The sequence below is a fragment of the Microcebus murinus genome, chromosome 10 (genome assembly GCF_040939455.1).
Source record: "Microcebus murinus isolate Inina chromosome 10, M.murinus_Inina_mat1.0, whole genome shotgun sequence".
Lineage (NCBI taxonomy): Eukaryota > Metazoa > Chordata > Mammalia > Primates > Cheirogaleidae > Microcebus > Microcebus murinus.
The window spans coordinates 12,205,902-12,230,519 of NC_134113.1; positions in this window are offsets into that span (position 1 = coordinate 12,205,902).

Below are 24,618 nucleotides of genomic sequence, written 5' to 3' on the forward strand. Positions count from 1 at the left end.
GCGAGGTTTGGAGAGGTGTTTAAATGCCCATTAGCACCCCACAGAGACTTTCTTCATGTTATCTGGAGGCTTGAAAGAGAATGTTCTCACTTCAAAGAGAATGTTCTCACTGTGTGATACAACCAAGGGATGCAATACTGCACCTGTGCCGCTTGCTCCCAGGACCTTGCCAACCTGGAGCCACCTCCAGCCCTAGCCTCCCCACCCATGATAGGCAGTGGGGCTCTGGGGTGCCAAGCTGGGGGTCCAGCTCCATTGGCTGGGACATTGGCATTCAAGTCCTGCCTTTGTAACCACCCAAATATTTGACCCTGGTCCAGTCATGGAAAGTCTCTTGGCCTTGATTATGTCATCTATAAAATGGGTATGAGACTGCTGGGTCCACAGAATGACAGAGTACTAAAATGGCCTGGGATTTTGAGTATGGAAAGTGGTTGCACTGCCTGACCCTGTACCATCTTGAGATTCTCCAGGGAAGATGGGGCAGGTGGAGGGCAAGGGTGTAGTACCTGCGCTACTTGATTGTGTTTGATGCCCCAGTCTAGGCCTAGAGGGGCTAAGAGACATGCCCAAGGTCCCCCGGTGGCAAGTGGCAGGATCCCAGCCCTGTGCTCTTTCCATATCCAGACTTTGCTTCTAGGAACTGGCTTCAGCCTGGGAGTGTTTGTTCTCAGTGTGACGCACGGAGTCTGTGAGTTTTGAGCTGGCCATGAACTTGGCAGCAGGAGGCAGGCTGGGCTGCAGGCTTCACCTGGAGGGCTGGAGTCAGGAGGACTCAGGCCACTGGGCTAGCTCCCCCTCCCCCACGGCGGGACTGTGGCAAGCAGCCCAGGAGCCCATTACGCACTGCTCCAGCTGAGTTCTCCAACCTGAGTGAGTCACGCCCCACTGACCACATCCCCTTCGAGAGAGAAGCTGAGAGGCCCCGAGAGACCCACCTGGCCCTGCCTCTGCTCCTCCCCTCCCTCACCGCCAGGACGAAATGGCTCAGTCAATAAGCAGGTGCACCTAAGACATCACTGCCCGAGGAAGCTGCACGTGGCACCAGTGCACCTCTCACGTGCACCCACTTCCCCCCCCCCGACTCCCTGCACCCCATTTGCGTCAGCACCTCTCACCTGAACCCTCGGTTGCAGCTGCCTCCTCCCTCACTGGGCTCCCTGCTGCCCCTCTCTGCTAGATAACACGGCCACTTGAATCTTTTTCTAAAAGTGCCACCCCCTGCTCAAGAATTTTCAAGGGCTCCCCACTACTTAAGATACAAAATCTAAATTCATATTAATACAAGGCCTCCAAGCAGCATCTGAGCCCTCTCAAGCCCTGCCCCCGGCCCGCATTCCTGCCGAATCAAACCGCCTCCAGGTCCCTAAAGAACCCCGACTGTCTCTCCTTCGGCCTTTGTCCCTTAATGTGGGGTACACTTTCTGTATATTGACCCAGCAAACTCCTACACGTTTTCAAAGCATAGTGTCCACACCTCCCCCTACAAAATTTTTCTCCTAGCAGTTCTAATGGTGTGAATCTCCTCCCCCTCCACGCGCCCACGGCACCAAAGCCTGGCTCTTTGAGCCTCAGTTTCTCTTTGCCTATAAAGTGGGTGTTACAATGGTAGCTGCCTCGTGGGGTTGTTGGGAGGACTGAAGGGAACTGTAAAGTGTCTCATGCGGTGGCCTTTGTCATGCTTGCTTCTGTAAAACCCTGCCTCGTGGTTTGGACACATGCCTCCTCACCCCCATAGGCACGTGAGCGCCTTGGAGCGGGGACCGAGCCTGATTCATCTCTGTACCCCGCATCGTTAAGGGCAGCATCTTGTACATTGCAAGTTTTTAATAAATGCTTATTGCATTGTGCTCAGCTGAAAAGCCTCAGAGCGGAAGAAATGCACAAGCTCTCCTTGGAGACACAGCGAGGGGAGGGTGGGCACAGCCAGGCAGGGTTTTATTTAGTCCCCCTAGGAGCCTCACTTGCAGAAGGGGAAACTGAGGCTCAGGGAGGCTGTTCAAAGCCAGGCAGCCAATGAGAGGCTGAGGAGAAGAGGCATCTGTCCAACTCCCTGTTACACGCCTGGCTGCTTTTCCAGAATGGTGATTCCAAACCTGGGCAGCGTGTTAGAATCACCTAGGGAGCTTTTGAGAAATGGCAAAGTCTAGGCTCCCGCTGGGAGGTACTGATTGCAGTGCTCTGGCGTCTGGCCTCACAGTGACAAGCGTTCCCTAGAGTGAGTCTAACGTGCTTCTCAAAGTGTGGCCCCTAGACCCGGCATCGCAGCAGCCGGGACTTGTTAGAAATGCAACATCTCAGTCCCGGCCCAGGCCCACTGCGTGCGAAGCTCTGGGCTTGGGGCCAGCCCCCTGGTTGGATCCAGCCCTCCTGGTGACTCTGGTGCATGCCACAGCTTAAGAACCAATGGCCAGGTTAGAGGTGGCAACACCCTAGAGGTCATGTGGCCCAACCTTCCTATTTTACAAACAAAAAGATGGTTTGTGGCTGGACCAAGTTCCGCGCGTGGTAATGACGGCTAGACCCAGAACCAGGTCCTGACCCTGCCTGGCACAGTGCTCTTTCCTGCTGAATGCACCCTCCAGGACTGCACTAACTGGGACTAACTGGGACTCTGGCCTTGGTAGGCCCAGGCATCCGAGTCAGCCTTGAACTTCAGCAGAGGTCAATGGGTCAGCAGCTGCACAAGCCCAGCTGGATTGGGGCACTGGGTCAGTCGCCAGTCCATGCAGATAATAGATGACCAGAGCAGACTGGCACGTTGCCTGGCACTACAGGGCCTCATCAAACATCTCTGAGAGCAGGGTGGTGCGCCCAGGCCAGAGGTCAACAGGAGCACAGGAGAACCGGCCACACCCCATTCCCTTCCCCGCATCTGATGCCTTCTGCCTCCTGCCACCTGCACAGCGACCCCCTTCCCCACACCCACCCACTGAGCCTCATGATCTCTGCAAACCCCAACCCAGGCAGGAGCCTGGGTTCCAATCCCAGCTAGACCAGAAGTTTGCTGTGGGGCTCTTGAAAGGGCTGCTTCACCTCTCTGATCCTCATTTCCCAGCGTTCTTCCTCCTCACCTCTTGTGCTCCGGCCAAAAAGACTCACTTGTAACTCCCTGGGCTTGCCAGGCCTTCTACACCCCAGGTCTTGCGTGCACCCGTGCCTGTGCCTGAGCAGCCCTGTCATCGCTGGGCTGCCAGCAGACTCCTAGTTTTCCTTCTGGAATCGAGGGCCACTGGGTCTGGGAAGCCCTAGCCACGCCCTCTTCCGTACCCCATGGAGCTCCTTGCAGGACTCGCCCACTTTGGGAGGAAGCCCTTACTGACTGAACTCGTGCGACTCGTATCCGAAACTTGGGATCCAGAGAGATCTGGATGATGCAGCATCTCTCACTCTCTGAACTGGCCGTGTTAACTCTTGATGCCCAGAATCAATGTCCACGTAGATTTGGAAAACGTGTAGCATGATAGTCATTGTGTCATTGCGTCCTGGCCTTCTTGAGAGGGGAGGTGGTGCTTGTCACTTGTATGCAGTAAATGTTGATTGAATGAATAGTGGTCAGTTTCCCCCTCTGTACAACAAGAATGTGGGGTCCTCTCTGAGGCCACATCTGAGCGTACAGTTCCAAGCTGGATGAATCCTACTGCAGGTGATTCAGGTGCCTTCCAGCCTGTATGTAGTTTTTATGCCAATAAGATAAAGGTACCTTCTCAGGCCCAGGCAGCCCCTCTTTAAGGCTTACAGCTTTGGAGGGAAACGCACAAGCTAAATTTCCTTAGCCGAGTGCCCTTGAGCAGTAAGCAACCTGCACAACCGTACGGGGCAGCCCTTTGTGACATCATCTTGTCCTTGAGGAATGTGCCACAAAACCGTTTTGCGGGGAGCAGTGATGACCAAGAGGGTGTTATCATGACACCAGATTGCACCAAGCTGAGGGGGCAGCCGGAAAAGAAAGAGCCGGAGTGGACCAGTGGCTCTTACTCATAACGAGGAGCGTTCAGGGAGCCCCTACTCCGTGCAGGCACCAGTTGGTTCCTGTAACTGTAATACATGAACCCATTTTAGCCAGACCACAACCCACATGGCAGGGGCTTGGACTGGCATCATTAGACGAGGAAACTGAGGCTGCGAGGGCCCTAACTGGCCTAATGACGCTTGGGCAAGGAAGTGACGGAGCTCGAGCTGGGACTCAGTCTGCTGATGGCCGCGGCGCCGGGGCGGGGTCGCCCACAGACACGGCAGCGGCCTGGGCCACAGCTGCTCGTGTGTGACACGCTCGCTCCGTGATCCCCGGCCAGGCTCCCTGTGAAGGAGGCGGGTCCGGGACCTTGCTCCCACTTCCCAGGTGACAGAACCGAGGCTCATAGGTGGTCGGCGGCTTGCCGAAAGGCCACCTGACTATTGCGAGCAGAGCCCGGGCTGGAAAATGACTGATTCAGCCTTGGGTCTTTTTAGGATGTCCCGATATCTTCGGGTTTTTTTTGTGTGTTTTTTTGATATGTCAATTCACTTGATTTAATCATTCACCTTGTATACATATGTCAAAACATCACATTGCTCAGCATAAATGTATACAATTGTGATTTCTCCATCAAAAATAATATTAATATTTTTTCCATTGTCTTCTTAATGCTCGGCCTGTGTCCCTCCATCCACTTATCCATCCGTCCACCCACCAGACATCATCATCATTGCCATGGTCATCTCCACCACTGTCACCTCTCAAACCCACGGAACTCCTGCCCCTCTCTAGGTGGCTGTGGGGCCGCGTGGCCTTGTCCTGGCGTGGTCCAGGTGGAGACGCAGGGCGGCGCGGCTTTGGACGGGGGCTGGCAGGGGTCCTCTCCATCCGCCGCCGCGTCCCGCCCTCCCAACAGCCCAGGAGACACGCAGAGCAAACCAGGGTGTGGGGGAGGCAGAGGCCGGAGAGGTCCAGGGGCAGGGGAGGGAAGATGGGCCTTCTAGCCCAGTATTTGCCTGCCACTGCCTTTATGCTTGCCCGACACCCCTGTGGGGAGTGTCTTATTATACCCATTTTCCAGACGAGCAGACTGAGGTTCAGGGAGAAGTAACTGGGCCAAGGTCACTCATCAACAACTGGTGGAGCCAAGATTCTTTGTCTGTGGGACTCTGAAGTCAGTGCTCTCCCTGCCACAGGAAGAACCACCTCCCACGAGGCTCTCTGGGGGCTGCAGTTCCTGGCTGGACCTGGCATCTTCCCTGGGCCCCTTTAACCAGAGTACACCAAAGACCTGGGAGCTAGCACGCCCCTCGGATTCCGGCAGCTGGCTGAGCCGCTGGCCTGCGCTTGTCCACAGAGCAGGCACCTGTAGACCCTCAGTTAAGAGAGGCTGAGAGTCCAGACTCCCAGAGGCCCAGCAGACAGGGGCCTGGGTGGCCGAGCGCCGGGCTCCACCTGCTCCTCTGGTGTTGCCAGCTGTGAGCTCGGCCCTCCCTGCTTCCTCGGGCTCCTTCTCCCCCGCCCATCACCCCTGCCCTGTCCTCATGTACCCTTGGGAGCCAGGGGCAGTGGAAGGAAAGGGCACGAACTTGGCCACCAGACAGACCTGGATTCAAACCCTGGCTCTGCCCCGCACCGTATCTTGGCCTGGGGCGAGCCAGCTGTCTCTGAGCCTCAGTTGCCCTCTCTGTCAGAATGGGCTGCTGTGAGTAGTCGTTCATGTCATCATTCAGTTGTTCACCACGTCCTTACGGAGCACTGGGCTGGACCCAAGCATGCCTCGGGGCGTGCGGCCCCCCAGGGGGGCCTGCAGTCCGCCAGAGAGCCCCGGGAGCCTGAGAGTGGAGGGGCGCGTTGGAGTCCCCCAGGCTAGGCGGCAGGGAGCAGGGCATGCAAAGGCCTGGAAGACAGGGAGTGGCCCGTGGGAAACAAATAGAGCCAGAGTTGGTTGGAAAGCAGAGAGAGGAAACATAGTGCCAGATGGGGCTGGAGAGAAAAGCAGGGCCACATGTGCCCAGGGCAGAAGCTGGCGCACAGTAGGCCATCAATAAATGGAGGCCGCCTTCCCCTGCGCCCACAGCTGAACCACACGCCCCAGGTGCAGGCCGCACGCTGCGGAGCGCAGAGAGCCTATTTCCTGTCTTGATCAGCACCCAGCACTTCTGCTAATGCCACATAATACGGGGGGCTCATTACCTCGGAGCGCGGAGCCCGGGCGATGGCGGGCAGAGGTTTGCAGCTATCTCGGCTCTGCCAGAAATAGCAGCCAATGTTCCAGGAGGCTAATGACTGGGGCCTTGGCGTATTTCTCTTTCCTTTTAGTGGTCGCCAGCCGACGGGTTGTTTGAAGAAGAGGAAAGCGGCGTAGTGGAAGAGAGGCAGAGCCAGCCACGTGGAGCCCAGCTGGAGCCCTGGGCCGAGGTGTGGGGAGCCCCGCTCCAGCCCCAAGCGCGCTTCCCCGAAGTCTGCGTAAGTCAAACCTGTGTCCTCACGTCCTCCTTTCCTTCCAGGTTCCGTGATCCTATCAACTGCTGGTGGAAGGTGGTCTGCCAATAGGGCCACCAACGCGCCCCACGTGGAGGGTTGGGGTTTATTTCCTCTGCACTGGAGTCTGGGATAAAGCATACCTTGCTTTGACTGGTGGTGGAAGTGAGACGTTTTGCGGGTGCCAGGCCCGGGCCTCAGGTGGCCTGGGAGCTTCTGCCTTCACTCTCAGAATCCAGCTGTCCTATCGGGGGCAGAGACCACGTAGCAAGAAAGGCCACATGGAGAAGAACTGACTGCCCTTCTAGAACCTTCCAGCCACCAGCTGAGGACAGTTGCACTGGTGTCCAGCCATGACCAAGTGGAGCAAGAACTAGGCCCCGCCTAACACAGAATCATGAGAAATCATAAAAACATTCTTATTTTAAGCCGTCGAGTTTGGGGCTGCTTTGTCCGGTCACACAAGACAACAGAAATAGATCCATTTGCTCGATTTCTATCTCAGTTTTGGCCACAGTGTCTACAAACACATACAGGTCCATCAGATTCCAGAAGGAAAACTGGCTGCAGACCAGAAGCCGTGAGTTCGGTGGTTCTAGTTCAAGTTTTGCCTTTAATTAACAGCAGGGCCTGGTAGAGCCTCGGTTTGCCCATCTATAACACCAGGATGATACAAGCCCCAGCCCACTGGGTTGTGCGAATCAAATGCAGCAAGCACCTGGAATTCTACCAAGCAGATCATATTTGTGAACGCTCGGTATTACCGCGACTGCTACGAAGCCACACTTGGGCAACACCCTGTGCACAAGGTCGACCAGGAAACAGTCCCTCCAACTCTACCCCAATGACAGGCCATGGAAGGGGACCCCACGGTGGAGGCCCTGCCGCCCCTGTGGCTCCTCCCTCCCCTCCCTGCCCCCTGCCTCTCCCAGCACTTCCTGCCCCCTCTGGGCCAGGCCATGAGGGAGCTGCAGGTCTGAGACTCTGCAGGAGGCCACTGCCCTCCCAAACCAGGGGTCTTTTGCGGGTCCGGATCCTGAACAGGTCGCGAGGCAGGCTCTGGCACGAGCTGCCGTGGGGGTCTGCGTGGAGGACGCTTCCAAATCCGCAGGGAGGGCCAGGCCCAAGGCTGGGAAAGAGCGGGTGGAGCTTTGGGCTGGGAATTGGGGTTCTAGGGTGACCCCAACTCACTGTGTGACCGTGGGCAAGGCCCCCGCATTCCGGGCCTTAGTTTCCCCATCTGTAAAAGGGTGATTGTGTGCCCTTGCGATTCTCCCGGCCGTGCTCACGCCAGCCCTCCGTGGGCCAGCACTGTGCTCACCCCTGACGCACGTGGGCGGGAGAGAGGAGCCCTGGTCCTGCCCGCTGGGGACCAAGTCACGGAGAAGCTTCACAGCGCCTGCTCCGTCCAGAGGGCAGCGGCTCGCTCCCTGCCAGAGCCGTTGTTGGCGCAGAGCCGCGATGCCCTGGAGAATGGAAAACCCCACGGTGGCTTGGAGTGACGACCCCTGGGGACGCCTGCTACGGGAGGTGGGTGGGGCATGGGAAGGTGTTCCAGGTGGAGAAACTCCCAGCACTCACTCCTAGGACGGGTCTAGGTACTAGGCATTCTGCCCTTGGCCATGTCATGAGCCCCCCAAGCCTCGATTTCCCCATCTGTAAACAGGGCTGCGGAGATAGAGCGAGGGCGAGGAAGCGCCTCGCACAGGGCCACGCACACGGCAGGCCCTCGGCTGTTGGCGGTTTCTGTCCTGTTCTGTCCCCAGAAGGGAGTTCGCCCCCTTCCCTCTCTCTACCATGGAACCCTGGCTCCCGCCGCCCAGGCCCAGGGAAGCCACCTGCTCGCGGAATCTTGAAACCAGTCCCAGACTGGGTTCGTCTCTCCATCTGGCCTGACAGGGCCCCAGGATCGCTCCTGGTTTTTCTCTTCTGCGTTTCCCCCTAGGGGCCTTTTAATTTCTTCCTCTGTACCATCAACACAAAACAAGTGTTTAAACATCTGACTCGGAGGCAATTTGGGAAGCAGAGCGACTCTTACATAAAGACCAGACAGAGCCCACGCCCGCCAGCAGGGCCATCTGGGCGCGCGCCCCGCCACCCTTCCGCCGCTCCCTCCGCTGGGCTGCCGCTGTTAGTCCGTAATTACCACGGTAACGGGGGGCTGGCGGGAGCAGCGGTGAGGCTTGTGGCCGGCTGCCCTGGCCTTCGGTGGCCCCTGCTGCCACCCGGGGCTCGCCCTCCCGCCCCATTGTTCCCAAGCCCCTGGTCCTCCCACCCGGGGCCCCGGCAGTGGAAGAGGAGCCCCACTGTGGCGGAGAAGACAGAGAATAGGGTGGCAGTGAAGCCTGGTGGTTATCCTCCCAGGCGCTTGGGACGTGCAGTCTGGGTGTGGACTTCTGCGCCACCACTTCCTGCCGGCGTAACTGTGAGTACATCACCCAGCCTCTTTGAGCCTCAGTTTCCCCATCTGCAAAATGGGAAGTGTACTATACTATACTCACTTTATAGCTTTGTTGTCACAATGGATTGAGATCGCGCCTACAAAGTGCTTAGCTTAGGGCCTGCTCAGAAAAAATATAAAAAAGAAAGAAAGAAAGAAAAAACAGAAGCGGTTGTTGTCGTTAGGGAAACAGCCCTAGGGAAGGTTGGGGAGGGCCTCGGTTGTGGCCAGACTCAGTCTCACGGCCACACAGCCCCAGGGACTGGGAGGTGACAGGGAGACAGCATTGGGTTTTGCAGTGGATGGTAAAAACGAAAGCTTTGCTAATGTCAACATCAGTGGCTCATCCTCATACTAACCAACTACTGAGTTCCCAGGTTTCTATTCAATCTTTAGCCAAGAAGAAACAATGTTGTAAACAGAATTAGCCATCAAATTAGCCGTGTTAAAAATTGCAACGATGGCCCGGAGAAGGATATGACATACCTCTAAGCTCGGTTAATGACAGACCTCTGTCTCTCCGAGCTGTGTGATGAACTTGGGGTCAAGGGGATTTGGCTTGTCCTTGTTCAGTCACTAATGCCAGGTGACGCTCTTGAGGCCACCCAACACCTGCCCTCTCTACCTCTCAAGATGACCGTGAGACCCATGCGGAAAATACGGATGTGAGCAACTTCTGGAAGAGGACGCCGTGCCGTGCAACTGCAGGCTGCTTTTTGTCAGTGATGATTTACTATTACTCAGTGAATGTTAACATAGTCCTGGTTTGGATTTGTAAAAACACAGCCCACCTCCAGTTTGCAAACATGCCGCGGGCACGTGCGTGCTCCCACCTTGCGCGGGGACGGGCTGTGCAGCGTGCTGATGGCAGTGGGTTCTGCTCGGGATTGCCAGGGGGAGGCTCCGCGGAATGGCAAGCCTCGTGGTGAGCCTGGGAGAAAACCCGAGGGGAACAGCTCTGGCACTGGGGCTCAGGGTCACGAGGACATTTCTGGTGCCCCCGGCAGCAGGCGGTGCTTGCCGTCAGGTGAGCCGGACACATCCCCACGAGCCTGGGGCCAGGCCGGGGCTGCTTCCTCCCTGCGCCCAACCTGCCAAAGAGTGAGGAGGCTGCTCCCTCCGGGCCGGCCTCTGCCCCCCACCCCCACGCCCTGGTCGTTGGAGGAGACAGGTGCGCGCGCCCAGGACAAATCCTGGAGAATGACCAAGGCCAGCGCTGGCCGCAGGATGCAGGTGTCTGGCGCTGCTGAATAAATCATGATCATGCCCAACCAAGCATCTTCCCCGGAGGAGCTCTCTCTGCCTCCCAGCTGCTATCTGCCCGCAGGAAGCCAGGTGGCACGCATGTGACCCTTCTCCAACAGACGGTGAGCAGGGCGAGCCTTCCACCTGGTCGGGCTAACGTTTCCCAAGCTGGAACCGGCCTCTGCGGGGACCCGGGCAAAGCCCAGGCAAACCGCTGCCATCGCAGCACCCCGCACCCTCCACCCTGCCTGTGCCCCCAACCCAAAGCCCCACAAGGCAGGGACGTGCCCCCTCGCTCACCTAGGTCTATGTCCGTCCCCTCTGTGTCCCCAGGGCTAGAGCAGAGCAAACCCTCGCTCCCGACTCGAAGCAAGAGAACGAATGCACGGACGTGTTATTTGCCGGATGAAAGCCGGTATCTCCAGAGCCCTTCGTGCATCCAACCTGTATTTAAGAAGCCCTAGAGCCCGTGCACGTCCCTGTCTGTCGTTGGCGCCTGCCCTACCCTTCGTGTGAGAGCCTCGCCTCAGATGCCTTAACTCCAGAAAAGAGAAACAGCCGACTTCCTGGCACGGGCGAGTAAATAACTCTTCGGATTAGCTATTTTTGCCCCGGTTTCTTGCGTTGACACAGCAATCAAGCTGACGCGGGGATGCATTGATCTAGTAATTCCTTTTATAAAATGACCTTTCGGATGTAACATATTTCCATGCAGAGAAATTCAGTGAGACTCTGTAATCTACTCTGGATAGCGTATCTTTGAGCATTCTTGGTCCAAAAGTAACCAAATCTGAGAGGACCAGATAAAGACAGAGCTGTGAGGATTAATTACTCATCTTGGGTGAGCGCTGCGGGGCGGGGGGTGGGGAGGATGATTCGTTTTCTCAGAGAGCAGGAGGATGGGCGAGAGAGAGAGAGAGAGAGAGGCAGAACATGGTCAAGGACAGGGATTCGAGGCAGCAGAGAGAGGGGATCTGGGCTTGCTGGACCCAGCTAGCAGAGACAAGAGCAGCCGCACACGGGTGGCGAATTTTCACCTTCTCGAGGGCTTCGATGTTCATCATCTCACCTGATCATCCACCCCCAGGGCTGCAGGAGAGCAGAAAGGTCACCTTGTCTCGTCTCAAATCTCAGCACCCCCCCCCCAGAGGGCTCGCCCACCCTGGCGAGGGGCAGCTTCCTGTGGGAGGCCAAGCCTGAGTTCTTCCACTAGACAGCTCTGTGGCCGAGTCTGGCACTTCCCTCCTGGGCAGGGGGAGGGGGCATGGCGTGTCCCCTCGGAGGGACAGTCTGGGCATCACCCCGTGACTAGGTACGATGGCTTCAGAGTGCGCAGAGCTGGGCCCGAGCTTTGGTGGTGCCATTTTCAAGATAGATGACCTAGGGCACATCACTGAATCTGGATGAGCCTCAGTTTGCCCATCTGGACAATGGGGAATCAAACCGGCACCTCTTGGCGGGGCCCATTGGCTCGCACCTGTAATTCCAGCACTTTGGGAGGCCGAGGCAGGAGGATCGCTTGAGACCAGGCGTTTGAGACCAGGCTGGGGCAACATAGTGAGATCCCCATCTCTACAAAAAATGGAAAATTAGCCAGGCACGGTGTCGTGCGCCTGTAATCCCAGCTATTCGGGAGGCTGAGAAGGGAAGATGGCTGGAGTCCAGGAGGTTTAGCCTGGATGGCAGAGTGAGACCCTGTCTCTGTTAAAAAAAAAAGGGGGGGGGGAACACCTCTCCTAGGGTGATTGAGAAGATTAAATGAACCAAGTAGCTCAGGACCAAGGGGAAGCAGACTCCCGGCCGACGCCCACCCAGCTCTCGCCAAGCACTTCTCTTTGCCGTCCTCTGCGCTAGGATAGAGGTATTTGTGTACGCACATCCTCACAGCAGCTCCCCAGGCGGGTGGCATCGTTGCCCCGGTTTGCAGATGGGGAAACCGATCTGCAGAGTGGGAGAAGCTCTCCCGGCAGCACACAGCTGCTTTGTGGCAGAATCGGGACTCGAACCCAGGCACCGGGCTTGCACCCAAACCCTACCGCTTCTCAGCCAGGCGCAATGTCTGTTCAGTTCCCAGACGCATTGCAAATGCTCAATCCGCACGTTCCCCGCCCTCGTGCAGAACTGACATCCGTCCTCCTAGAGCAACTACTCATTTGTCCCCAGGAGCGGCCTCTGATCTCCCCTGGTGGCTGCCTCGTCACAGTCACCGCTGCTTGGAGATCAATTAGCGACCTCCTTCCCCACCGTCCCACACTTCCCAGTGCGGGAGCAGCCCTCCACACGCCGGGCACACGCCGGGCACCACGTGCCGGGCCCCACGTGCCAGGCCCGGTCTCTGGGTTCTCCCCTGCAGGTGGGTGCACTAGGGGGACTGCCCCATTCTGATCACTCTCTGCGGGACGCCTCCCCCCAAGCTTTGCTGTGCCTTCTACATGCTGGGACCAAGAGGCCAGCCCCACGCTACTTTGAGCCTCTGTGGCTACCCTGGGAGGTGAGCACAATGGCAATCATCGTCCCCTTGTGTCAGATGAGGCAGCTGAGGCCCAGAGAGGGGAAGTGACTTGCTTAAGGCCACACAGCAAATCCCTAAAGGGGCTGGTCTGGAACTCAGGCCCGGGTTTCCGGTTTTTTACACCCACACATCTGGTTTCAGCCCGATGACACCTTCCCTTGATGTTGGGGGAGGGGGGCTTTTAGCTTTTCTGGGGATGGGGAGCGAATGGGGACCTGGGAATGGGGACCTGCTGGCCCTCCTGCCCTGTAGCATCCCTACTGCCCTGGGATTGGCAAGACCTTCCTGCTGGAGGCAAAGTCCCCCCTTTCTCCCTCCCTCTGGCCCAGTGGACTTAGGGGGACACTTGCTGTCCTTCCCCTGGTCTGAAAAACATGACAGCTAAAGAAAAAAAAATATCCTGAGAAGTTAAAATTAATCTTCCACCTTCTTCTGCCCCAGAAAGAGCTAACGAATCACCTGGAAGGAACTATTTCCTTTCTGGGAGCTGAGAGGGGTGTTGGCGGGGTGGCGGGTGTCAACACTGGGGCTTGCAGGTTGTTTTTCTCCCCACCCCCATTTTCCCCACAGGGAAGCACAGCACTTGATTCTATTTTAATGGTCAAAGGCAGAAGAGAGTTGTTTCTGCCTGGTCCCCCGATGACAGCCTCAAGACAATTGGGGCTCAGCCCAGGCTCAGTGGCAGGGAGGCCTGCAGGTCGCGTTGAAGGACAGCTCAATGAAGGACAGCTCCCGCAGCAGGGGCAAAAGCGGGAGAGGCTGCTGGGAAGGAGGCAGCTGTCCCTGGCCCTGCCCTGCTCCCCTCCCTTCCCCTGGCCGGGCCTCGGCCCCCTCCTCTGTAAAGGGGCTCACTCTGCCCACGGGCAGGACCGGGGAGGTGGGGAGGGGAGGAGAGGGCGCCCCTCCATTGGGTGCTGCCTGCTACAGAGACACCAGGCAGGGCCAGGTGCACAGAGCCCTGGACCCACGTCACCACTCTCCAAGGTTGCTGTCACTAGGCGCATCTTCCAGGGGAGAAACTGAGGCTTGGGAGCATGGGCTACGCTGGTGTCCAAGCCTAAGTCTTGATGAATGTGGGGCCCACGCGCTTCCCAAACTGCCCGCCTGACTGCGTGCCGCACGCAGGTCTGTGCCTTTCGAGTGCGAGTGATCAGCAGCAGGATTGTTCCAGAGAAGCCCCGGCACCACGGCGGCCCCTCACCCTGCCCTCAAGTCGGAAGCCCCGAGCCCCTCCCTGCGCATCGGCCCCCAGGGCCCCTCTCCAGCCCTCCTTCTGCAACCCAACACCCTGTGCAGCAGCGGCGCCCCCCACCCACGCCCCGCCACCCTCTGCACGCAGGAACTTCCCACGGAGAATGACAGAGGGAGCAGGGGATGGCAGTTTCCATAGCAACGCCGGGTTTCTTATTCCCGGCACATAAAATGCCAAACCAAGGTTGGAGCGGTGCAGCCCCTCCCTCGCTGGCGAAGGCTCTCTCCTCCCGGTCGCCCGTGTCCCACCTCTACCCTGCCCGGCCCCACCCAGACGAGGAGCGCTGCGCAGGAGGGACTCGGGGACACCTGGACCCACCAGGGGCGGAGGGTGGCCGGAGGGTGTCCCCAGTGTGTGACCTTACGCAGAGGGAGGAGAGGAGGGAAGGGGAGGGGCACAGGGCTGTGACAGCTGCCGCCCCATCCTGGGAGAGCACTGTCCGTACAGAAGGAGACCACCCGTGCTCAGAGGCTGCAGGCCGCCGGGACAACACCGGCTGTCGCGGTGGTCAGGCCGGCCAGACCTGAGTGTCAGTCCGGACCTGGCACAGTGTTGACGTGTGGCCTCACTCTCTGAGCTTCAGATTGTTCATCTGGAAATGGGAGGGATGGAAGAATCCACATGGCCACCTGCATGCCGCGCTTGGCTTCTCAGCGTGCAGCAAATGATTGCTGTGCTATTATTAATAATAACATGGAAGTGCAGACGCCTCAGCCCGGCAGGGGCCTTCCGCAGCCCTCTGCTCTGCTCTGTCACCCCCTGCACGGACCCTCTGCCCTGCCGCCCAGCTGCCCAGCCCCCTGTCTTGGTTCTGGAAAGCCAGTCTTGCACACGGCACAGTCCCGCCTCCCAGCCTCTGCCCGGGGGCCCTCCGGTCCAATGTTCCTTCCACCTGGTCCCCTGTTCAACCCCCCCTGTTTCTGTGGCCCAGCCCACGGACCCCTCCCTCGGGAAGTCCTCCCAGCCCGCAGGGATCTTGCCCTTCTCTGCGCCCACCTTGTTCCTTGACCCCCACTGTCTGTTCTGGGAGCACCTTTCCTTCCTAGGGAAGCCCCGCCCCACAGCTCTTTGGGGCTGGCTGCGAGCACACCTTTGACCCCATCCTGGATGCCGCCTGCTGTGTTGAGAAATGACACACAGGACACACCCAGGACCCGGCCGACACTCTGCCAACCCTCACTACGACAATGCCGCACACGCATCCCATCCTAAGCCTGACAATCACGGAAAATAGGCATTGTCGCTAGCCCCACTTTATGGATGAGGAAACTGAGGCCCACAGAGGTTGAAGGATCTGCCTAAGGCCACACAGCTAGAAAATGGCAGAGTCCGGATTCAAATCCAGGACTCTTTACGGAAGCAACAAGGCAAAACAGCCTTCATGGCCAGCACCAAAGCCTTCTGGGGGAGGAAGTAGACTTTGTTTGGAAAAGACTTGGACAAGTCTCTGTGTTAGAAGGTGACAGATGAGCCCAAGGGCCCAGGGAACCAGTGATAATAAAAGCTGGGGCTCCGCGAGCAGATGCTGTACACCGGGCAGGCGCTTCCCTGAGTACTTCGCGCTGGTTAACTCAGTGAACCCTCCCAGCAGCCCTGTGGGGAAGGCACTAGCATTACTTCCATCCTGGAGATGAATAAACGAAGGGCCACGAAGTTGCAAAGCTCTCTGGAGGCCACGCAGCTCGTCGGCCAGGGCAGGATGCGACCTGTGCGGACCGGCCCTGCACTGCACTGACTGCCCCTGCTGACAGCGCCGGGTCCTGCCGAGACAGGAGTGGAACGTGTGGCTTTGCTCCCGAAAGGAGAAGAGGAGGAGAGACGCTGGTGATCAGTGTGGGCAGGTGACACAAAGAAGCCATGAGAACGGGCCAAGCTGGGCTAGTGTGGGAGGACAGCCCGTGGGAACGCAGCGGTGGCGGCAGCGGTGGCGGCAGAGACGCCTCCCAAGAACCCAGATGCCGACGTGCGTGGTGACGCCACTTGCGCTTCTGTGACGGAAACCCTGGCGTTCTCCCCCCCTGCGCTCCCATCAGTCTTCTGCTAAGTGTTCTACCCTGATGACTGCTTTAAGCAGAAAGAGGAGGGAAGTCGAGTGGACAAAGAAAATCACCTTTAATGGGCAAACTAGGGGAGAGGGGAGGGATATTTAAAAAGTTAATAGGCCAAGCACGGTGGCTCACGCTGGTAATCCTAGAACTCTGGGAGGCCAAGGCAGGAGGATAGCTTTAGCTCAGGAGTTCAAGACCAGCCTGAGCAACAGTGAAATCCAGTCTCTACTAAAAATAGAAAACTTAGCAGGGCATGATGGTGCACACCTGTAGTCCTAGCCACTCGGGAGGCTGAGGCAGGAGGATTGCTTGAGCCCAGGTGTTGGAGGCCGCAGTGAGCTATGAAGATACCACTGCACTCCAACCCCGGGCAACAGAGTGAGACTCTGTCTCAAAAACAGAAAAATTAATAAATCTAATTTCTATCTCACACACACATACAGTCTCTCTCTCTCTATGCAAGTTTGGACTTTTGCATCCTTTATTGCTATAATACTTGATTTAAAGAATAGTCAGAAATAAAGACGCAGGGACTATAATGCCCAAAGCGAAGGGGCAAGACTTGAGAGAAAGTTTCAAATGTTTGACAGGTGAAAATATAGAACAAATAAGAATGTGAACAAGAATGGGAGAGAGATAAGAGAGTTTTGAGACATGATACTACGAAATATAATTGAGGTCCTTTTTAGTTTGATTCGAAGGATGAAAGTAAGGATTGGAATTACTTCTTAATTGCCTTTGTCTACTAGACTGTGCATCCTGAACACAACCCCATCCAAAGACTGGGCCACACGGGAGCCCTGCTTTTAATAAGGTTACAGTTCCTTCCTTCCCCAGAAATGTGCAGAAATTTTGATGTAGACTGCACAGGGCATAGACTTAGGGGTTCATACTAATATCTTTGAAGCTCTTAGGGGGGTGGAAGGCTCCAGCTGATATTTGAGTTACATAGGAATTATTAACTACTAGAAAATATGCCAAGAAAATCTGAGACTCCCACCCACTCCCAGCCAGCTAGCACCTGATGAATAATGAAGACGAAAACACTGCCTCCAGTTACCCGAGGCCAGAGGAGTTAGCCGGCCGGCTAGAGCGCAGCCACCCGCCACAGAAGGGCTGTGATGAGCCCTGTGGACGCTGAGTGGTTTCAGCAAGCAGAGTTCATCGGGAATGCTGTTTTCAGTCTCCTTCACTAATTTCTCTGGTTCTTTCCAATCCTAGCAATTTGCAAACCAGACGTCTCTCTCTAACCTCCGGGGACGGCCGCGCAGCTGCGTTTTGATGCCAAGGCAGCCTCTCCCCTGACATCTGTCACACGAGTGGAGCCCTGAAAGGGATCTCTCTAATCAGATAAACCGACACGGGCGGCCCAGGTAAGCCGGGCCCTGCCCTGGGAGCATCTCGCCTGCCCCATGAACGTTGACGGAGTGTTTCGCTGCACCGAGAGACCTGGAGGGCAGACACCCCGTCTCTTTCCCCGTGGCCCGCCCCCCAGCCCTGGCGCTAAGGATTGCCGAAAGCCGCCATGCACCTGGCTGCCCAGGACAAAACCTAGCAGGTGCCCTTGGCTCTGATCTCGTCCTGACCCCACACATCCAAGGGGTCAGTGCATCCTACTAAATCTGTCCGCTTGTCACCACGTGTCCCAGCCCAGCCACCGTGGCTTCTCGCGTGATGACAGCAGCAGCACTGACTGGGCTTCTCCCTCTGCTCCACGCTGTCTGCTTTCCACTCTCCACACGGCAGTCGGGGAGCTCCTTTTGAAACGGAAGTCAGACCACGTCGCACCCTCCAAGGCTCCCTCCACCCTTACCTGGAACCCCCGACGGTTGCGTGTGCGGGGCCCTGCCCAGCTTGCTGTGCCCCCTCCCCCCCCCATGGCTTGCGCTGCCCCAGCCCTGCAGGCCCCTTGCCGGTCCCTGGACACACCAAACCGTGCCTCCCCCAGGCCTTTGCACTCGCTGTTCCCTCCGCCTGGAATGTTCCTGCCCCAGAAGTCCCCCCTGCTCACCTCCTCGCTTTATGCCAGGCGTCCTCAAACTACGGCCCTCGGGCCACATGCGGCCCGCCGAGGACATTTATCCGGCCCGCCGGGTGTTTGTGCCGCCGCTGCCTGTCCTGCTTAGCAGCCGACTCGTCCTGGGCCCACAGTGCGCATGTGTGGAATGTGCGCCGCTCTCCAGCGGCCCGCCCACGGTCTGAGGGACAGCGAACTGGCCCCCTGTTTACAAAGCTTGAGGACCCCTGCTTTATGCTTTTGTGCGTGTCCCCTCTTCAAACAGTCCTTCACTGACCGTCCTCTCTAAAACAGCCTCTCCCGGCACTCTCTCCCCTTGCCCTGCCTCAGTTTTCTCCCGGCATCTGTCCCCGCCTGTCCCTCTATTACATCTTCAGTCGGTCGATTGCCCTTCTCTTGTTCTAGGACACTGCTTCCCGGCTGGCGTCGGGGGCGTTGTGTCCTGCACTGCTGGGTCCCCAGTGCCAGGCCCTGGCATGCAGTCGCTGCTCCGTAATTGTTTGTCGCGCGAATGGGTGAACCGTGTGTTGAAATGAAATCACGATGAAGCACCTGGTTTTACATCATTGGCAGGAAAGAGATTTTTAAATTAGGGCGCTGTGCTTGCTGTGACGAGGGTGCGGTCCCCAGGTCAGCAGCATCGGCATCGCTTGGAAGCTCACTGGAAATGCGAGTTCAGGCCGGGCGCGGTGGCTCACACCTGTAGTCCTAGCACTCTGGGAGGCCGAGGTGGGAGGATCGCTTGAGGTCAGGAGTTCGAGACCAGCCTGAACAAGAGTGAGACCCCCATCTCTACTAAAAATAGAAAGAAACTAATTGGCCACCTAAAAATACATAGGAAAAAAAAAATTAGCCGGGCATGGTGGCGCATGCCTGTAGTCCCAGCTACTTGGGAGGCTGAGGCAGGAGGATCGCCTGAGCCCAGGAGTTGGAGGTTGCCGTGAGCGAGGCTGACGCCATGGCACTCTAGCCTGGGCAACAGAGTGAGACTCTATCTCAAAAAAAAAAAAAAAGAAAGAAAGAAAGAAATGCGAGTTCACAGGCCCATTGGGGTCCAGACCCACCGAAGCAGGAAATGCTGTCCAGGGCTCAGCACGGCCTGTGGGCCAACGAAACCCAGGTCCACTCCACACCCACGCTTGGGAACGGCCCGATGCTGAGCGCCTTGAACTGTGCGTCCAGTTTCACCGTGCGCTTTGGGTTGTTTCCTCTGTGTTGACAGCTGAAATTATTTTGTACGGGGGCACTAATTCCTAGCCCAACTGCCGGTGTAGAAATCATGTTTGGCATGATGAATAGCACCAAAGACCAAAACAGAATGTGCGTGAAATTGTACGAGGTAAGAAGCACTTTCTCCAACATTCCAGACCACTGTTCTAAAATAAGAAGAATTTTTTTAAAAATCAAAATATTATAAAAACAGCACAAACAGTAAGTTCAAATTAGCCCTCCAGAAAGTAAAATAAACGTTTCTTTTTTACTGTTGGTGTGAGTGACGGCAGCAAGCTCAATCAGGTGGGGTTATGGTACTTAGCTTCATGGGCAAAGAGGGAGACAGAGACAGAGACAGAAAGGGATGCTGGCGTCACTCAGTGAGCTTATGCCTCAAACAACAGGTCCCTGGTCCTCAGCTCCACCAGGACAACTGAGAAATGTGTGAGAGGCCAGGCGTGGTGGCTCACACCTATGTCCCAGTGCTTTGGGAGGCTGAAGTGGGAGGATTGCTTGAGGCCAGGAGATTGAGAATAACCTGGGCAACATAGCAAGACCCTGTCTCTAAGAAAAATTTAAAAGTTAGCCAGGCGTGGTGGTGGACACCTGTAGTCCCAGCTGCTTGGGAGGCTGAGGTGGGAGGATTGCTTGAGCTGAGTTTGAGGCTGTGACTGCACCACTGCACTCTAGCTGGAGTGCCATCACCATCATCCCTGACCCTGAATGTATCTGCTACTGGTGAGCAATCTTTTTCTTAGACCTAGTCACATATTAGGCAAAGTGGGACCCTGTCTCTAGAAAAAGAAATGCATGGGGATATTTTTGTCGTACCGTGGCAGGGCAGTGAGGAGGGCTTGCTGCCAGCACTGGGTGGGAGGGGTAAGTGCACTGAGAGTCCTACCCCTGCAGGACAGACCCACAGCACAGCGCTGCCCTCCACCTGGAACCGCCCCCCAGAGCGAGCGTGTCCTGCCCTGCTCTCCCTCGGCCTCCTTCCCGCCGCCCGCCCGTAGTGCTGGGTGGGAGCCCCGCGCCTCCAGACCCGCGTGCCTTCTTCTGTCTGGTCCCTGGTGCACATCAGCCGACATCTGGCCTCAGACCCAGCGCTGGAGAAACAGCAGGCCGCGCTGCTCCGGCTGGGGACAGACAGCAGACGGTGCCCCTCGTGACGACGCCTAAGGAAGTGGCCAGGGCCATCCCGCGATTGCAATTCTGACCCTCACGGACTCGATTACCCGAGCACGTGGCAGCCTCGTCGTCAAGGAGGGAGTGCGTTCGGCCGGGGTCTCCGTGCATATGGTGAGGCCCCTCCAGCCCCGGGAGAGGACGGCGCCGAGGCCAAGAGTGAGAATTCCGGAGCGAATTCTAGGTGGCACTTAGAATCATGTGACCTTGGGCAAGTCACTGCGGGCCTGGTTGATCGACCCGGTTGTAAAATGGGAAAATCAGCCGCACCTGCTTCATAGGGTTGAGTGAGCCACTATGTAGAAAGCATCGAGAACTGAGCCTAGCACTTTCTAAGTGTCGGCTATCGTAGCTTGAGTCTCCCTTATCCAAACTGCCTGCGGCCAGAAGTGTCTCCCATTTCACATTTTGTCAGATTTGGGGATATTTGCATATACATAATGAGGCATCTTGAGGATGGGGCCCAAGTCCGAACACAAAATTCATTTATGTTTTGCATATACCTAATACACATAGCCTGATGGTAATTTTATACAATGTTGTTAAACAATTTTGCACATGAAACAAAGTTTGTGTACACTGAACCATCAGAAAGTAGAGGTGTCTCTATCTCGGCCACCCACGGGACAATCTGTGGCTGTTTGGCATCGCCATCATCCCTGACTCTGAATTTATTTGCTGCCGGTAAGCAACCATTTTCTTACACCTATTCATGTAAGCACTTAACATTAAAAATACACCACACCAGGCCGGGCGCTGTGGCTCACGCCTGTAATCCTAGCTCTTGGGAGGCCCAGGCGGGCGGATTGCTCAAGGTCAGGAGTTCAAAACCAGCCTGAGCAAGAGCGAGACCCCGTCTCTACTATAAATAGAAAGAAATTAATTGGCCAACTGATATATATATAAAAAAAAATTAGCCGGGCATGGTGGCGCATGCCTGTAGTCCCAGCTACTCGGGAGGCTGAGGCAGGAGGATCGCTTGAGCCCAGGAGTTTGAGGTTGCTGTGAGCTAGGCTGACGACACGGCACTCACTCTAGCCTGGACAACAAAGTGAGACTCTGTCTCAAAAAAAAAAAAAAAAAAAAATACACCACACCAGGCCGGGCGCGGTGGCTCACGCCTGTAATCCTAGCACTCTGGGAGGCGGAGGCGGGCGGATTGCTCAAGGTCAGGAGTTCGAAACCAGCCTGAGCAAGAGCGAGACCCCGTCTCTACTATAAATGGAAAGAAATTAATTGCCCAACTAATATATATAGAAAAAATATTTTTTTTTTTGGCCCATGCCTGTAGTCCCAGCTACTCGGGAGGCTGAGGCAGCAGGATTGCTTGAGCCCAGGAGTCTGAGGTTGCTGTGAGCTAGGCTGACGCCACGGCACTCACTCTAGCCTGGGCAACAGAGTGAGTCTCTGTCTCAAAAAAAAAAAAAATACACCACACGATTAATACAGTGAAAAAATAGCACGTTCAGGGTAGCCGAGCAGCACGACGGCAGCACTGAACACCTGTCCGCACTGCTGGACAACAGCACCAACAAGCCGGCAGGCTGCCCGTCTCCACCTACAATGCCGAGTTTTCATGAAAAGGTTACTGCACGCTGCATTCTATTTTATTTTTTTTAAGGGAAAGGAAACATCAGACGCAGTCAAGGGCCCAGGAAGTGAGTCCTCTAGGGAGGAGGAGGAGGAGGCATGCTGGCTTCTTACAGTGCTTCCTCCATAGTCGTTCTGCCTCATCAACAATGGTTTTTGACTTAGAAGTCTCTCCCTGATTTTATAAACTGGCAAAATGTACGGCTCTGTTACAAATGCACGTGGCGCTAGTCCTTCAGCCTATCATACACTTCCATGATGTCGTCCACAGGCACTTTTCCTGCGGAGTTGACGACACCCTCCCGTTGTCACTGTTGTCATGACCGCCTGGACTCAGAACCGTTTTGGCTATGTCGCCGCTGGTCACCAGCGAATGAACACCTGGAGCCTCGCTATTGGTTTTGAAAACGTCTTCAATATCCACTTTCTTCGAGCTTACTGACCGACCCTGAAAGTATATTTCTTGCATATGTAAGGAGGTCAGACATCGTTTTTTCCCACTTGACATACAGAATCCTTCAAAGTCACCACCTTGTCCGTCGTCATCACTGAGCACAGCTGCAGGCCAGAGGGTGTGCCAGGCACGCACCCTGTGTCTCCAGGCCCTGTGCTCCAAGTGTTGGCCACCGCACATACGGCGTCTTTCTTGCTAAACTCCCTTTGAAAACCTCCCACACCCATGCCTCTGCTCACTGCTGCTAGCGTGCTGTTCAGGAAAGGGTTTTTATATTTACTCTTCATTGGGCTAAGGATACCCTGGTCACATGGCTGAATTAATAAGGTCACATTTGGGGAAAAGTATGTGGCATAAACATTTTTTTGTTTTGTTTTTTTAGAGACAGGGTCTCACCCTGTCACATAGGCTGGAGTGCAGTGGTGTCATCACAGCTCACTATAACCTCAAACTCCTGGGCTCAAGCAATCCTCCTGCCTCAGCCTCCCGAGTAGCTGGGACTACAGGTGCATGCCACCATGCCCAGCTAATTTTTTTTGTAGAGATGGGGTCTCACTATATTGCCCAGGCTGAGGAATCCTTCTGCCTTGGCCTCCCAAAGTGCTTGGATTATAGGCATGAGCCACCATGCCCAGCTGTCATAACATTTTTCAGCCAGAGGAGAAGCAGAACAGTTGTCAAGGAATAATAAAATCTTGCAGTCATCATGCAGTCCAGCTTCCCTGCAGCAAGCATGAGCCACTGGTACTAAATGGTTGTGGAACCAATCAGGAAAAATGTCCCTGGTAATCAGCACCTTTTGTTAGCATAATAATGGACGGCTAAGGGATTCGCTCCCTGAAAGCAGGGGGGACTCAAGCTCTTGCCTGTCACCCACAGTAAGTTACACTTATGCCGCTGCATCAGCACACCCCAGCACGGCTACGCTGTCCTTGCCGCCCCTGGTTCCTGTCGGACTGTCTCATCAGCTTTAGACAGTGTCTTTGCGGGGCGATGACACCAAGACAGGGACGCTTCACCAGCACTGTAGACTTGTTCCAGCGTCAGATTTTCATCAGTGACGACCTTGGCAAACTCTCCCATGAATTTCTCTGCTGCTTTGTGATCAGCAGAAGCACAGCACATCACCAAAAACTCTTGAAAATTTAATGTCATGCCGCCTTTTCTAAAATTTCTGCAAACAGCCTGTTGAATATCCACAGTTCCCTTCAATTTTCAGCTGGTGATAGATCTTGGCTTGTTTCACGATCAGCACACGATTAAGGAGCACGTGCTCACTGGGATGTGGATGGATCCGCTCTCTCAATACACGATCAAGATCTTCATTTTTAGCTTTATGCTAAAAACTTCTATTGACCCCTTTTGCCATAGAACTTCAACAGTTTGTCCTTCAGTTTCTTCTGGTCATGTATGGTCATTATTCCAACTCCATACTCTTCTGTAGGGCGTTTCACACTTAGACCTTTACCTAGTTTCCCCGACAGCTGTTTTCTATGCTGCAGATAAACATAACGCTTCCTCTTTTTCTATCACTATTACCCATGGGGGTGTCTGCAGGCCTTTTTGACATTTTCAATAATATCTTCACATCACTGAGCAGAAAATAAATAAACAAAAAACCCACAGTGAGTAATGCACATAGGCCTTGGCCCCCTGTGGCACATCATGGGAACCTGCCGTTGGTGCATGCGACCTGCCGTTTTATCACCCTTTGTGGGTGTGTTTGCAGGCACGAGGCCGGGCATGGGTGGAAAACACACGTTGCACCTGCAGTTTGGCTGCGACCTGTCACATGAGGTCAGGTGTGGGATTTTTCACTTGTGCCATTATGTCAGCACTCAAAAATCTTTGGATTTTGGAACATTTTGTATTCTGGATTTTCGGATTAGGGTTGCTCAACCTGTATTGTAATAGAAGGATTTGACGAGGTCTTGCCCTGCTGTTACTAATTCACACAGAGGCCACCCCAGCCTTGGCAAAGTAGAGTAATCCAAGGGGTAGCTACAACCCTTGGGCTTCTCCACTCCAGTCCCTGGAGAAGTGCAACCGCACGGGTTCGTGGCGCGGCCGCCGTGTGGAGCCAAGGGGGGAGGATCCTCCAGTTACTGCAGCCGATTTAACACCAGCTGCTGAACAAGCGAGCCAGGAAGCTGCATTCGTGACTATAAAGAGAGGAAACTCGGTCCCCACCTCCTTCCCCACCCCCCATCTCTGAGGCCAT